The sequence below is a fragment of the Oxyura jamaicensis genome, chromosome 2 (assembly GCF_011077185.1).
Source record: "Oxyura jamaicensis isolate SHBP4307 breed ruddy duck chromosome 2, BPBGC_Ojam_1.0, whole genome shotgun sequence".
Classification (NCBI taxonomy): Eukaryota; Metazoa; Chordata; class Aves; order Anseriformes; family Anatidae; genus Oxyura; species Oxyura jamaicensis.
The window spans coordinates 88,034,880-88,051,549 of NC_048894.1; the positions used below are offsets into that span (position 1 = coordinate 88,034,880).

The 16,670-nt window shown below is 37.2% G+C and overlaps 1 long non-coding RNA gene across 1 annotated transcript in view; it reads right to left on the reverse strand.

Moving 5' to 3' along the window:
* Nucleotides 1-4,962: 4,962 nt before the first annotated feature.
* The window catches only part of LOC118161983, a 20,967-nt gene continuing 9,259 nt past the window's right edge, over nucleotides 4,963-16,670 (reverse strand). The window contains exons 3-4 of the long non-coding RNA XR_004748243.1: nucleotides 10,618-10,744; nucleotides 4,963-4,988 (exon numbers count right to left, since the gene is read on the reverse strand). This is a non-coding gene — a long non-coding RNA (uncharacterized LOC118161983). The remainder of the gene's footprint in view (nucleotides 4,989-10,617; nucleotides 10,745-16,670) is intronic.

Below are 16,670 nucleotides of genomic sequence, written 5' to 3' on the forward strand. Positions count from 1 at the left end.
TTTAGGTTGGAAAAGACGTTCAAGATAATCTGGCCCAACCATCACCCTACTGCCAATGTCACCCACTAAGCCATGTCCCTAAGCACCATGTACAATCTTTCCTTAAAACCTCCAGGGATGGTGATGCTACCACCTCTCTGGGTAACCATTCCAATGCCTGACTGCTCTTTCTGAGCAGAAATGTCTCCTAATTTCCAACCTAATCCTCCCCTGGCACAACTTGAGGTCATTCCCTCTAGTCCTATCAGTAGTTATCTGAGAGAAGAGGCTGATGCACAGTTCCCTGCAACGTGCTTTCAGGTAGTTGTAGAGAGCAATAAGGCCTCCCCTGAGCCTCCTCTTCTCCAGACTAAACTACCCCTGTTCCCTCAGGTGCTCAACATGAGCCGGCAATGAATGCTTGCAGCCCAGAAAGCCAACCATGTACTGGTCTACATCAAAAGAAGTGTGACCATCAGGTTGAGGGTGGTAATTGTCCCACTCTTCTCTGATCTTATGAGACCCCACCTGGAGTACTGCTTTCAGCTCTGGGGCTCCCAGCACAAGAAAGACATAGAAGTATTAGAATGAGTCTAGAGGAGGGCCACAGGGTGATCAAGGGGCTAGAGCACTTCTACAAAGCAAGGCTGAGAGATTTGGGGTCGTTCAGCCTGATAAAGAGAAGGCTCCAGGGAAATGTTATAGCAGCCTTCCAGTACCTAAAGGGGGACTACAGAAAAGCTGGGGAGGGACTCTATCAGGAATTGTAGTGATAGGACAAGGTGAAATAGCTTTAAACTACAAGAGTATATTTAGATTAGATACAAGGAAGAAATTATTTCCCATGAGGGTGGTGAGGCACTGGAACAGGTTTCCCAGAGAAGCTGTGGATGCCCCCTCTCTTGAAGTGTTTAAGGCCAGGTTGGATGAGGCTTTGAGCAACCTGGTCTGGTGGGAGGTGTCCCTGCTGGGGGTTGGGAGGGGTGGGGGAGGGCAGGAGAGAGATAATATGATCTTTAAGGTCCCTTCCAGCCCAATCCATTCTATGATTCTATGATAAAATCATGAGAATATATATATATATTAAAAAATCGGGAACAAATTTTTGCTTCATTTGGATTTTATGTTGAAATCACCCTATACATTTTTGCTCACCACTTAACACCACTCTGAATCTCAGCCATCAGAAGTAAACAGAGTTCTGATTTCTGCATCTTGCATTATCTCTTTTCTATCCTTTTATGTTCAAGGATGAATATTTTCAAGCTCTGTCTCATTCTCACAACGTGAAGAGCTTTGTGAAACAACTTTTCAAGCAACATTTCAATGAACAGAGCTCTAATGATTTCATTAACATAATGGCTGCTCACAGATTTAACTGTAACTGAGCCAACACATTGCCATTTTAGTGGTATTTAACAGAGTTCATTAACCCTGAATGTATTTATTTATCACTGCTGCACTTAAATTTTAATGCAAGAAATCCACAGGACAAGCATTTACTTGCAAATTTGGCAATTTTCATATGTAAACATTTTCAGAAGGAGTTCATATATTTCTAATATAAAAAAAGCAGTCTTAAAAGAGAATTGGCTAGTACTACACATAGGTCTCTGAATACATACTTCATAATAACATAAAAATCTAAAGAAAGTGGAGAAGACTCAGTAAAATTACCTTTATTTATGGATCAAGTCTATAGAATGAATATTTAAGAATTATGCTGACTTCTATTTTATTAACAAGCAGATTTTAGTCATTCATTCACTCATTCATTCATACATTTTTGAATATTAACAAGAGAGCTTAAATGGAAAAAGTCTTACAAAAAAATCCATCTAGTGAAAAAGGGTATCACCATCCTATGATTCAAATTGCATTTTTATTTAGAGTAAAAAACATATCAAGTGTAGTAAAGAAGACAGTTTAATGCTACTGCAGTAGTTCTAAGAGATTAGATAAGAACTTCAATTGAAGCATTTAAATTATTTCAGAGACAATTTGCATTATAAGTGCTCACATAGGTGGCCAGCAGAAGAATCACCCCTATTCTGTAACTTTTTTTTTTCTTCTTTCTTTAAATAGGAATAAACAACTACTTATTATATCAGCTTCTAGTAATTATTTCTATGCAAATATTCTCACTCAAAATTCTTAGAAAAGCCCTAGAAGCAAGCATTCACACATGGAAGAGGGTTAAATAACAAGGTTTTCCCTGAAGCACAATTCAAAGCTCTATGTTGCTTTCTATATGTAAAGACAAAATATGCAATTTAATATTTCATTTGATGTAACATACAGACTATTTTTAACAATTATAAGATTTCTGATGTTTTTCTACAGGCTTCTGTCAATTGTGTCTGGCAAGGAGATGGTATTTTTTTTTCTAGATGGGAATCAATTAAATTACTACGAGAAAAAGAAACCACAAAATAGGTGTCTGAGACCAAAGAAATTCTGGCACACATTCTCTGGATGTTATCCATGGTATGTCCTCTGGATGTTATCCATATGTAGGTCCTCTGGACCTACCAACAGCCATCATCATCCCACAGCAGCTGCTGCATGCCAGTCTCCTTCAGCTGCTAGCTGTAAAGCACCACCTCATGCTGTGCAATATCCTTGCTGAAGAAGTCAGGAACACACTAATAGAAATGTCTGTCCTTCCTTCCCTTGTAGTGCGTGCTACATCTGTTCAATAGATCTTGCCACCCTCTCTGCTAAGAGCAGGCCAGCTACAGTGGAAGTCCACAAGACCAACACATGTCAAACATACTTGGTTCTGACTTGTTTTGGCCTTCCTGGAACTTTTTATTTATTTATTTGTTTTTAAGCGTATCTAGCTACAACAGCAATTTCTCCAATGACCAGGTGGCTCTGCCTAAGTTATTTTATTTCTTATATTTTTATGCTCTAAGCATAATTTTTATATACATAGTAGCAATAAACAGCTATTCTGTTTAAAATTAAATATTCATAGCTCTAGCATAATGGTATCATATAGAGAAACGGACCTGGAATGACAGCCGAGGCCTTGAAAGGGAAGTTACAAGATGGAGTGTAGAGGAAACCAGGCATGGAACAATAAAAGGCAGATTAAAAAAGACTAAGGAGTAAAACTTGTTAGAAAACACACAGTAAAATATCTCTAAATAAACTCCAGAGTGTGAAAAAAAAAAAAAAAAAAAAAAAAAAAAAAAAGATGTCATTATGTTACTGTGGTCAATTTCAGACCCTTTCTGGCAATGAAGAGGAAGGACACCCATCATCAGCATCACTATCCTCTTGATGAAGATCCTGGGACATTGTTAACTCCCTGTAAAACCCCTCCTAAATCTCCAGCCAGACTGAAGTTGTTGACCTTAGCACTCAGAGGGGCTGAGAATCAGTGAGTATAACACTAGAAAAAGGGTCTAGGTACTAGAAATTGCATATTACAATTTTAACTATATTGCTATTACTTATTGCTTGTTGTTAAGCCTTTTTCTCCAATAGAATCCTTTTCTTTATTTTTTTTCCACTCTCTTTTTTTTTTTTTTTTTTCTTTTCACGTACTAACTAGTTCTGTACTAATAATCATTTGATTAGGCTGTTAAGATTTAAATTAGACTAAAAATATACTCAGTTTTGCAAATAAGATGTTTCCTTTTTGTTCAAGATTTTGATTGTAACAGGCTATTTGAATAATGTAAGAATAGTCAAGTGGAGATCTACATCTGAACTACCTTAAGCTTCCTTTAGAGTGAATAAAACTGACTTTAGAGTCAGTCAAAGTGATCAACAGTCATAGATGTAATTCATCTCAAAGCAAATATTTCCTGTGTTTCAATTGATTATAAAGCAAACTGCAATGTGTAGCTTTGACAGAATGTCTATGCTAAGGACTTCTGAACTTAAAGAGATGAGTTTCATTGTATTTACCTGTTTACAAGTTGGAAATACTTAGCCTGGTATGTTCTTTATTATCAATTTCTTGCACCCATGTTTTGGGTGATTGCTTTAGTTCTTACCAGATTGCTTTAGATTGCTTTAATTCTTACCAGTTTATTAGGCTCAAAATCTTCCTTGCTACTATGCTCACTTTTCCACTGCACCTTTGGCTCTTAACCTGGGACAAGCTGTCAAGTGTCCTATATCCTTTGCTGGGACAAGTATGATGCTGACACTGATAATTTCTTCTTCCTCATTCTAGGGACCATTTGGGGTAATTTTTCTGTGTTTGATAATATGCTCTACATGTGTTCTTCAGTGGTCCATGACTCCAGTGCTTGCAGACCAGTTTCAGTGGTCTGTAAATAACAATGGCAACAAAATATTTTCTGCACTGCAAGGTTACAATTTACCATATATAAAGATATATGTAGAGAGAGAGAGACATACAAGAGAGACATACATATATACAGGAAGAGTTTTTTTTTTTTTTTTTTTGTTTTTTTTTCACAAATAATTGTCTTGTACTATGTAGTACTCTTGCCATGTTAGAAAGAAAGGTCATTTATGGAAGAGTTATAAAGAATCAATTTCTAGTAACGAAGAGGTGTGCATAACTAAAAGAAGAGCAGGAGGGCAGATCAGTAGTCATATCAAACATTGTCACTGATGAAAGAGCTGGACTTTTACGAAACAGGGTGGAAAAACATGAAGGGGAAGACATGGAACACAGGTGCTTTTCATCACAGGTACTTTTCATTGATGAAAGGGATGGAGTAAATGTTTTCTTCATGCCACTAGGGACAGAATAAAACATAACAAGGCTTAAAAAAAAAAAAAAAAAAAAAAAAAACAATAAAAAAAAAAAAAGGATTTGTATATGTAGTTTTCCTAATAAATAAAAGTTGTAAAGCATTGGAATCAATTTCCTAGAAATGTTGTAAAATGTTATTCCTGGGTGGCTTAGGAGTCAAGAATAGGCTGGACAACCACAATTAGACACAATGCAGGACAAACTTCCTTGGAGATATTAGGACTTGGCAAGTTTTTTTCCTCTCCATAATTCCTCAGGCAAGCAGCTGTGAAGACAAAAAGTTATGATTAGAATGGTCAGCTACAACAAAATTAAGAATACTTCTGGATCAATAAATAAATAAATGGAAGTTTGTGAGAACCTGCAACACAGTTCAGGCACCATAGGTTTCAGGAAATAAAAGAGGTAATTTGATGGTGCCTACAAAGACCCTGCATTTCATTGTAAGAGATTATATTATTTGCTCATTTCCAAAGATATATCAGCCTCAATGAGGGAGCATTCCCACTATATCCAGGACCAAGCAGGGCTTAAGTGATGGTACCCAACAAAAAGGTACTGTACTCTTTAAGATTCTTTACAGCAGCTTTGCAGAATGTTTGTGTATTGGGTTTATGTGGCAAGGATTTTGTAACGGTGACTGCAGGGGTGGCCTCTGTGAGCTGAGCCCAGCAGCTGCCCCATGTCAAATCAGAGCCAGCTCCAGATGGCTCCAAAAGGGACCCACCACTGGCCAGAGCCAAGCCAATAAATTATGTTCTTTTGTGCCTCTGTGAGTGCACACCTAAGCAGGGGGGGGGGGGGCAAGAAAAACAAACAATGCTGTGAAATGGCAGCTGGGAGAGAGGAGTGAGAAGCAGCCCTGCAGACCCCAAGATCAGTGCAGAAGGAGGGCAGGAGGTGCTCCAGGCTCTGGAGCAGAAGTCCCCCTGTGGCCTGTGGAGAGGCCCCTGGTAGACCAGGCTGTCTCCCTGCAGCCCATGGGTCCCACGGCAGAGCAGATCCTGCTGCAGCCTGTGGAGGAACCCCTGGTGGAGCAGGTGGATGTGGCCTGAAGGAGGCTGTGTCCCATGGAAAGCCACTACAGGAGCAGGCCCCTGGCTGGATCTGCAGCCCATGGAGAGGAGCCCACACAGGAGCAGGGGATCTGGGGGAATCATATCACAGAATCATACTGTGGACTGGGTTGGAAGGAGCCTCAAAGACCATCTAGTTCCAACCTATGTGGGACCCATGTTGGAGCAGTGTGATCTTTAAGGATGGACCCCATGTTACCGACCTATGTTGGAGCAGTTCTTGAAGAGCTGCTGCCTTTGGGAAGCCCCCACAGGATCAGTTTGGGAAGGATGACATCCTATGGGAGGGACCCTATGTGGAGCAGGGGCAGGCTGTGACTGTGAAGGAGCAACAGAGAGGAAGTGCCATGGAGTTAACTGCAGCCCTCATTCCCTGTTCCCCTGTGCCACTCAGTGGGAGGACCTGTAAGAGGGTGGATGGGGGGAAGGTGCTTTTACTTTGCTTTTAGTTTCTTACTGTTCTAGTCTACTAGTTATATGAAATAAATTATATTAATCTCCCTTTATGGTCAGTCTGTTTTGCCCATGATGGTAATTGGAGGCTGATCTCCCTGTCCTTATCTCAGCCCTTGAGCTCTTTTCATCATATTTTCTCTATTTTCTCCCCCTTTTCCTTTGAGGAGGAGGAATGAGAGAGCAGCTGTAGTGGAGCTCAGCTGTCCAGGAGGGTAAAACCACAACAAACTGTAAACCCAGATCTTATTTCACTTATTTTACAGCATTAGTACCAACAACAGGATGGATTCCAATGGCACCCTGTAAGCAGATTCTGTGATTTTAAGCATACATAAAGTCTGCTCTGAAATAAAATTCACGCTACTTTACAAGCATTTTTTTTATTATTGTGACAATAAATCACTGCAAATGTTATGTTGCTCTTCATGAATCCTACACTGTCTTCTATAAACAAGTATGAAATGGATATTCGGTGGATATATACCTAAAGGTCTTGTGCTCTTGTTGAATTCTTAAAATTATATTCACTAGAATTACACTTTTCAGTGAATTATGAAATTCAAAACACAATTAAATTACAAATGCATACAAGTAATATTTTTAAAAGCAAATTAATATCAACAAAGCTACCATAAATAAAAATAAGTACACACATGATCATCTCCTTATGCCTGATCAGAACAAATACCTTCTCTACACTCTGAAGAAATAAATCTGAGGAAAATGTAAGACTAAGAAAATTAAAATAAAGTATATTGTATTGCTTATTAATGCTATCTTTCCTGGGCATTTGTTTTCTTTTTCTTTTTATTGAATGTTTACAATATCAAATCTGTATTAAACATACAAATTCAAGAGCACTATTAAAGATATATATATATATTTCTTAATTAAGGAAAAGGTGGGTTGAAGTTTGGTGGCTAGAAATGCTTACTCCAGGCAGAGGAAGGGTATTTAGCTGCTGACAATGTTTGTTAGAGCACTTAGTTTATTACTTCAGGGTTTGAATGTGATCCCCTGCTTCGTGGCAAGGCCAGGTGTGTTAATGCATTGATGTTAATGCAGTGATGTTAAAAGGCTTGAAACAGTGATAGGGTCAAACTAGTTGTGTCACCACATTCAGAGCATTAAAGTGCAGTTACAGGTTGAAAAAAATGATTATGAAAAATACCATATTCTTACCCAACTGATCTAATCCCTGTATGCACTTGATGTGCTTACTTGACTTACTAAAACAAATATTTTGTAATGTTAGCACTACAAAATGAAGACAGCTCTGTAGGATTGCACAGGATTTCATTCTGGCTCATATATCACTAGCAAACCCCTCAGATGAATTCCAGCTGGGAACAGTTATTACTGATGATGGTGTAACAGAGGGGAAGAACAGGTTCCTAGCAGAATTCACAAGGTAGGCAAGTAAAAAAAATCATCAGGTGCATGCATACACACACACGCACAAATCAGGCAGTCATTACCAGACAACAGAGAATATTTATCCTAATTATTTTCATCCTGAATGTTGATGTCAAAAGTGGTCTGTCAGTCAATGAGAAAAGATAGAGGTCTTTCTCTGAGAAATGGGGAATGTGTGTGCTTTGTGTATGTGAAATTTCAAGTTAGAAATTTAAAACAGCCTAAAATTAATGTTCTGAATTTGCACCAAAATGCTAATCCCCATCACTTCAGCACAATATTTTTCTGAAGTACCTGTACCTTTATGAAATTATATGGGTGAAGTTTGGTAAGTATACCTTCTTAATTAATGGACTTCGGCTTTTGAAGTGTGCTTAATAACTTTAGTTTCAGAATCTTTTTTTTTTTTTTTTTTTCTTAAAGTCGGTAGCACAGGTTATTTAAATAATTATCTACCTACCTACCTGTCTTCCTGTAATCTACAATTCTTTCTGAACATTTGTATCAAGCAAAAACACATTGCCATAATATAGACACATATTGGAGCCAGAACCATCTACTACTGTTCCTTGATTCTTGCTGCATGGTTCATACAAGAGCCAACTATAGGGAAGTAAAGGATAAGGATGCTGTGTATGCAATCTGCAACTATTGCCGAGACTGCTCACACTCAGTGTGGGTGCAATACAAGTCTCCATACATATTTCTGTAGGTTCTCCAAATCTGATGCCTCAAAGTACTTCACACTTGCTTGTCCTTCTTTGAACTGAGAGTCTATACCTCACAGGTCTGTGCACTAAGAGAGCCTTGTTGCACCTCATTATCAGAAACCACGGCAATTCATTATAGTAACAAACTCAAGATACATGTATATAGTCTGCTTTAAAATTCACCTTGTAAAATCACAGAATCATAGAATTATGTGGTTGTTTTACTCAGGTGGGCAGCTGAGCTCTAACACAACTGCTCTCTCACTCCCCCTCTTCAAAGGTAAAGGGGGAGAAAATGGGATGCAAAGGTCTCAAGGGTTGAGATAAGGACAGGAAGATACCTCATTATATATATAATCTTAAATATAATCCATCCAGTATAAATCGTAAATATAATCCATTCTTGAATGAAGCAAGGTGAGGTTCATGTGTAACTATGTGACCAAGTAGTAAAAACCCAGGGCTGAATTAATAGAACCATAGAATCATTAAGATTGGAAAAGACCTCCAAGATCATCTGATCCAACCATCACCCGACTACCAATGTCACCCACTAATCCATGTCTCTAAGCACCAAGTCCAACCTTTCCCTAAACACCACAGGGAAGGTGACTCCTCCACCTCTTCCCTGGGCAACCCAATCCAATGCCTGACTGCTCTTTCTGAGAAGAAATGTCTCCTAATTTCCAACCTAAAACTCCCCTGGTGCAACTTGAGGCCATTCCCTCTAGTCCTATCACTAGTTATCTGTGAAAAGAGGCTGACCCCCAGCTCTGCACAACTTCCTTTCAGGTAGTTGTAGAGAGCAACAAGGCCTCCCCTGAGCCTGCACTTCTCCAGACTAAACCACCCCAGTTCCCTCAGCTGCTCCTCATAGGACTTGTGTTCCAGGACTTTCACCAGCTTCACAGCCCTTCTCTGGACACGTTCCAGGGCCTCAATGTCCTTCTTGTACTGAGGTCCCAAAACTGAATACAGTACTTGAGGTGTGGCATCACCGGAACAGAATACAAGGGGACAATTTATCCAAAATATTCTACAGTCTTGTTTAAGACGTTTTCCTCACAAGATGGGGCTGCTTGTTTGAAACCCTTGGGTTCAGAAGATAAATTATCTTGAATTCTGCACATTAAAGAATGAGAGATATTTTACAAATCAAGGCACTGATTATTGTGTGAAGCCCAAAAGAGTGAATATTTCTGGCAAGCTTTGAATGCTTAGGCCCTGCTGGCATCCCAGCTCATGTCCATTGTTCTCATTATGGGTGAGAGTTATTCTGATATTTACTGTATACAGGACTAATGCTTAAATAATTATTCTTACAACTCCTAACATGAATACAAGATGTTTGTGTATATCCATGGAGCATTATATTTAGAAGCACCTGTCACAAAGCTCCAGTGGTGTTTGCTCAGCACATCTGCATGACCCCTAGAAAGAACTATGCGTACATTTTCCCCACATACACATGTACATGCAAAAACAATGCAGTCATTTTTATATTAAAGAAAAAGTGATATTTTTTTTTTTTTTCTCTGAAAGAAATTCAGAAAAATGTTAAAGAATCTTTAAAAACACAACAACAAAAATCTTCTTTGGAGGTAAGCCAGATGCCTTTTCTCCATATGGTGAAATGTTGAGCATTTCATTTAAAATTATTTACCAAAGTACCAGAGTTTGCTACAATATCAAAACTCAAATGGCTTAGAAAGCTAGTGAAAAATTATCCAGCTCATTTGGTTAGTAAGGTTCTACTGCATAACCTTTGAACAATTAAATCTTGCAAGTTGATCAGACTAGTAACAATACACCAAAACATACTGACAGATAACAGCTAAATGAACCAGAATTCAACGAAATTATAAATAACTGTTATTTTATAGTCATAATGAGAAGGAGAAACTATAAATCACCCCTCAAAGCTTTCTTTGTAAATTTTAGACACTGTTCAGTCTATTATAATCATCCTAACTTATAAGCAATAAAATGTTTAGTGGGGCGATTTAGGGAAGCAGAATATATGAGAGAAATTAAGCAGCTAATGGGGAATTGCTCAAGTTATAATTTACTAAATATTGTTGCAGACTCCTTGTGTCAGGTTCAGTAAAAGGAAGATCTTCTTAAATTAATTTATACTGATTAATCAGCTCCTTGATAATAACTAAGGTTTTATGCAATATGAACCCACTATTTTAAGCTGGATGCCTGAGATTCAACACTCAAAATCTAACAGTACCTGCTACTGTAGTCTGAAAGTAGGCAGTCACACTTTAATATTGACCTGTTGATCTGCTCTTGTGGTTTGATAATTAATGCCATTTGTTACTTCATTCTGATCAATCCTTGTTTTTCTGAGAAATTTGCTAAAAATGAAAAGGATAAAAAATTAAAACTGGACTGCATGAAGATTGTTAAAAATACTGCTCAGAAGTACAGAGGAGTAAAGTAGGTAGTTATTTATCTGAGTGGCATATATTTACTTGAGGATGCTGGACGCTTCAATAATGCATACCAACTCAAGCTAGGAAAGTGTGACTAAACGCAGGACTGCAAATGTTGCAGTGTAAGCCTGTTCTTCCTCTATTCAATCCTTTATCTGTAGTGAAAAAGGGAGTAGAGAAGAAATTATAACATTTTTGGTGTGCTACATTTGATGTTTTGGGTTTGCTTCTACTGTTTAAAGAGACCTTTTGTGGTTGTTACTCTAAGAATAAATAAAAAATAAATAAAAGTAAAAAAATAAAAATCTAATAATCCACAAGTTTTCAAAGGTGTTTTTGTTTTGTTTTGTTTTGTTTTGTGAAAAATATGCCTTGGCAAATTTTTATAACTAGCTATGAATAAACAGCTTGAGAGAAAGTCACATATGCACACCAGATTCAAAGAGAATCCAATCCAAGACATACTTAATAGCTGATAGATTAACTTTACTTTTTGAGGGAATCCACTTTCCTGTTCATTATCCTTCCACAGTATGGAAGAGAAAGAACCCTGAAGAAAATATTTTAAAAATAATGCTGAAGACTATTATCTCTGTGTATTTTTAATAATGAAATTATACAAGATAAAAACTGGAGTAACTGCATTAAATCCAATGTGGCCATGTGTTTGATTTACAGTCTTTTCAGATTGTTCACATTGTTGCTGTGATATGTGGCACTTCCAGGAAGAGCAGTACTGCACCAAAAAAGCTCGATTAGGCCCCCAGTGTTACAGCATCACCTTCAGAGGAACTGGGCACATAAAGTAATGTGTTTCAGTAAGTGGTTGCAATTTTATCCAGTGACCACTTAGAAGTTTAACTTAGGATCAATATATCAAATTTCCTTTGTGAATTCCTGAACTTTTTAGAAAAAAATAAAAATTAACATAAAAATAGATAATGGATTTCTAATTATAGTGTTCCCAATGAAACAGAAAATTAATGCCAGAATAAGAGTAATATTGCCAAATAATAATAATATATTGCCAAATAATAATAATAATAATAAGAGTAATAATGCCAAATGCACATCTGATGGGATTTAACCAGCAGGTTGAACTGTAGCTTTTAGTTAAAAGTTTATAAAGCCACATTTTGACATCCAAATAGCTCAATGAATGGAAGAATGTCATACGGTGCATTTTTGTTTCTCCATACAGTTTGGACATTTCAGATCAAAGTATGAAAATATCACCTAGGGCAGTGACTGGCCCTTTATTCTATTTGTTGGCAGTTCTCTTCAACTAATTGAGTCTAACTCTACTCTTTTTGGAATAGAGTTGGAACGTAATGGTGCTGAGAAAGCACCCATAACCAATGGGTGGTGCCAGTATGTGCTTTGGAACCGTGACAGACAGCAAAATCTACATGATTTTAGAAAAATACCCAGTAGGCATGATATGATAGTCATCCTGCTCTCTGCATCAGCACTCTCCCCTGAGCTGCTGAGGGAAAGTGCAGTTCTTCAAGCATCACTTTTTACTTTTCCAGGCAAAGGATAGAGCTATCTTCTCATATTTCCAAGTGCAAGAAGTGTTGATACTGTTGGGCAAAAGAAGGCCTTTTAACCTCCTTACCACTTTTTGAGCTACCTTCAATAATCAGACCAGTGTGTTTAGAAGTAAAGTCCTTCTTTCTTTACTCTGTATTTTCCTATACTGTTAAAATTTACTAAATGCTCCCCAGGGGTCAACTTTATGTAGCAGTGCTGTGCATTATGCAATAACTACCATCACAGCACTTATACCAGCACTAGAGAGAATTACACCTGTAACATTCTTTTTGATTTTACACAGTGAACAGAACAGTGTTCTCTGCAGTGCCTCCAACTTTACAGTATAAAGAACTAGAATGACTCACTGCCCTACTTCAGATTCAAGAGAAGGCAGATTTTCCCTTGCTGTTATAAATAAATAAATAAATAAACAAATGCTTTTATGCATCTTCTGTTCCAGCTGTAAAGATGTGGCAAGCAATGTAAATTGAGTATTCTTGGCAGGTAACTTCTTCCTAATATTTATGGGTCAGTTTGTCAGACATGAGCAGCAGGGTCAGCCAACTTCTTTTCTACAGTAAGTGGCATACTTTTCTACTTGTAAAGATCTAAGTGTTTTTGTGCTCTGGTCACCTTATCCCTTTGTTTTTTCAGTTTAATCTAAGAGAGACAAAAAGAAGGATCCCTTGATCTTAGCATTAAAAGAATCACTTTACCAGAACTCTCCTCTGTTGCTAAAACTCGGTATCATAGATTTAAGGAGTAAATCAATAGATTTATCAGAAAACAATATTTTCCATCAGGATTTATTATATTTTTTCATAGATTCAGATATACATATTCCATCCTATGATTTGTCATCTCATTAAATGATTATGTGAGTATAGATGAAAGTTAATTTAATTCTCTTGAACTCTTACTTGTAGAAGAGTGAGGGAAACTATGGAAATGTTATGGGGATATTGGCTGTCTAAGCACAGACATCCAGTGTCTAGAATATACTGATTTATCTTTATCTACACTCTAAATAGGTGTAGGCTTATGTTAAGATCTGTTGTGCGTTTGCCAATCCTATGCAAACACCTGAGATACTCTAGGGAAACTAATAATATCAGTAGACACCTTTAGCATAGGCAGTTAAATTATTCCACTATTTCTGAGCACTGTGAAAGATTCAACTAGAATCAGAAAATCATAGCTTAGAGATGTTACTTTCATAGCTCCTGTACCAAAAAGTGCAGCAATAGGGATGAAGTTCAGGTATCTTCTTGTTCCTCTCTTAAAATACAGCTTGCATAATAAGAGAAAAAAACACTGCTACTTAAGCTATGTCCCGGTATTGGAGAATTACGATGGACAGAAAATATTTTCACACTTCCAAATGCTATATTAACTAAACAACTAAACCATCTTGTTGTCTTCTGCAGTATCAGTTGAATAGGATGAGAGGAAGCAGTTTCAATAGTTATTCTACCGCCCCACTGGGATCTAGGCTGGTTACAGCACTAGCAGTCGTTTCTGACCTGTTTCCAGTCAAGGATTTTGGCTGTTGCAGCATTTGTAGGTTGATACAACTTCTAGTCTATCCTTGCAGCTCAGGAAATAGGAGTGAAACCTGCTTTGCTCAAGAATCACGCTGTCTTTGGAGTCATTTTTTTATCTGTTTAAAAGAGCTAACCACAGAAATTCAAAGCTCTCCATGAACTTCATTTAGACTTTGCAAACTGAAAACCATTTAATTAGTCAACCCACCTAAATGAAATACATATTCTGGATGGGATGGAAAGAGCTGCTTAAGGCTGATGTTAAATTCTACCTCTACCTTTTTATGCCTTGTCTTTAATTGGTATGTACTGCAGCTTTCAGAATAATTGTGGCATTTTTCTGTGCAATAAACAGAGAAATATTTTTTTTTTCAACAGAGGGACTGATCCACTTTCTATTTAGATTAATGGAAATTCTAACATTCTTCTGAAATTATATCAAGCCCTTAATAAGTAAAAATTTATTTTACTTAAATAAAATATAGAATGGTACTATGGCACAGGAGGAGGTAAAAAATAGTCTTTTACTTTGAAATGCCTGTGTGCAGGTTCTCTCAATTTCCAACAGACACATTAGCTTCACATTTTAATTTTGTACTTAATACCAAAATGTGATTAAAAAAAAAAAAAAGTTCCTCATTATGCTGAGCTGTACTTGCATAATTATTCTTCAGGCTTCACTTAATTATATGCCCCACCATGTGTTAGTTTTCAGCATCCTAAGTGGTACCACCTTACTGCTAGGAATATTAAACAATGAAAGGCAACACTCTTTTGTTTGGTTACACAGCATGCTGTGTCTGAATTCAGTCTCTTCTCACAGGTCCCCCCTTCCAGCTTCTGAATTATATCCTTTACAAGTGTTTCAGAGAAGGGCACTTATAGTCATGCTTCTCTGCAATGTGTGGCTTTTATTGTTTCCTGTATCCAAGAATTGCCCCTATTAGTCAGAATGAAATAATAATAATTAGAAAAAAAAAAAAAATGAAAGAGAAGATTTAAAATAATTGGAAAAAAAAATAAAAAGAAAAAAAGAAAAAGAAGCTACAGAGTTTCTGAAGTTTTATTTTAGGTCATTTATTTTTTTCTTACCATGCCAAGATCACACACCAACAACTGAAACGAGAACAGAAGCATTGGAAAAGCTATTTATCCACAAACGGTATTTCTGAGATACCTAACACTCTATTACCTGAAAAGAACTGGGATGCATAAGATTCGGTGAAGAAAAATAGACAGTGACTAAAAAGAAACTGAAGATTTTGCTCCAATCCAATTGGATGAGAGTTCTGATCATGTTTTGTATGTCTCAGCATACACAGACACACACACACACACACACACAGACACAGACACAGACAGACACAGACAGACAGACAGACACACAGACAGACACACAGACACAGACACACACAGACACAGACACACACAGACACACAGACACACACAGACACACAGAGACACACAGAGACACACAGACACAAAAAGGGGGGGTGGGGGGGGACAGGCATAACACCTCCTGACCTCTTATGTGTCAAACACTGAGATAGACTAACCAACACGGAAATTATATTTTTAGTTTTTTTCCCTCCCTTCCCTTCCCTTCCCTTCCCTTCCCTTCCCTTCCCTTCCCTTGTGGTTTAACCCTGTGGTTTAACCCAGCTGGCAGCTAAACATCCCTTTCCTGCCCTGCCCTGCCCTGCCCTGCCCTGCCCTGCCAAGCCCTCGTCTTGCCTTTGCCCTTGCCCTCTATTCCTCTGAGAAGTATTTTAAAGAGTCTGATCTGAGAAGCACATTAGCAATGTCCAAGTCAGTGAAACAGATGGGATTTTTACATGGTTAACACCATTCTTTACTACCCAGAGAAGCTGTGAATGCGAGGCTACTAATGTTAAAACAACAACAACAAAAACTCCTATTAAGTCAGGTTTGTGTCATAGGGGTATATTAGGAGTGTACCAGAGACAGGAAGCTACTTTAATGGTTTAACTAAATAAAAGTTCACTTTGTTTTATTTTATTTTACGGCTTATTTTGTATAATAATATTCCATATTATATTCTTAAAACAAAACCTTTTTTTAAAAAACAAACAAACAAAAAAACCATAAGCAACATGTTGCTTTTTTTTTTAACACATTAAGTTTTACTGATAAATAATCTTGTAAAACAAAGCAATCTATCTATCGTTTCCAATCAACAAATCCTAACATTTAATCACAGATATATTCACACTTCAACATGGATCCACTTCAGTCTTTAAGCTTCTAATTAATAATTGTGTTGTCAAAATGCAGAATCATGAATCAAGACTTTTCCTGTGCAGAAGATGATGGATTCTTGCACTTAACCAATCAAAAGTTTATTTACTTTTTAAAGAACATGTCTTTCATATCTTTTTAAAGTAGGATCAAGCAATCAAAATGCAGACTTTTTACCATTTTAAATCTCATTTTGAATGCTATAGAAAGTGAATAATTGACAAATAATTACTGAAAAAGGCACTTCCCTCTAGGCTGTGGAATTCCACAGATATTACCTGATACAATGGATTTATTACTGTAAGTGCTGTGGGTCAAAATTTGTCACCTTTATTCATATTTTTTTCCAACTACATATTTTCCTTCCCAGAATGAAGATGCATGCAGAAATGGTGGAACCTATTCTTACTGATTCACTGAATAGGAACGAAAATAAAATGTAAAGGCTGGAGAAGCTGAGGAGAAAAATAAAAATAAAATAAAATAAAATAAAATAAAATAAAATAAAA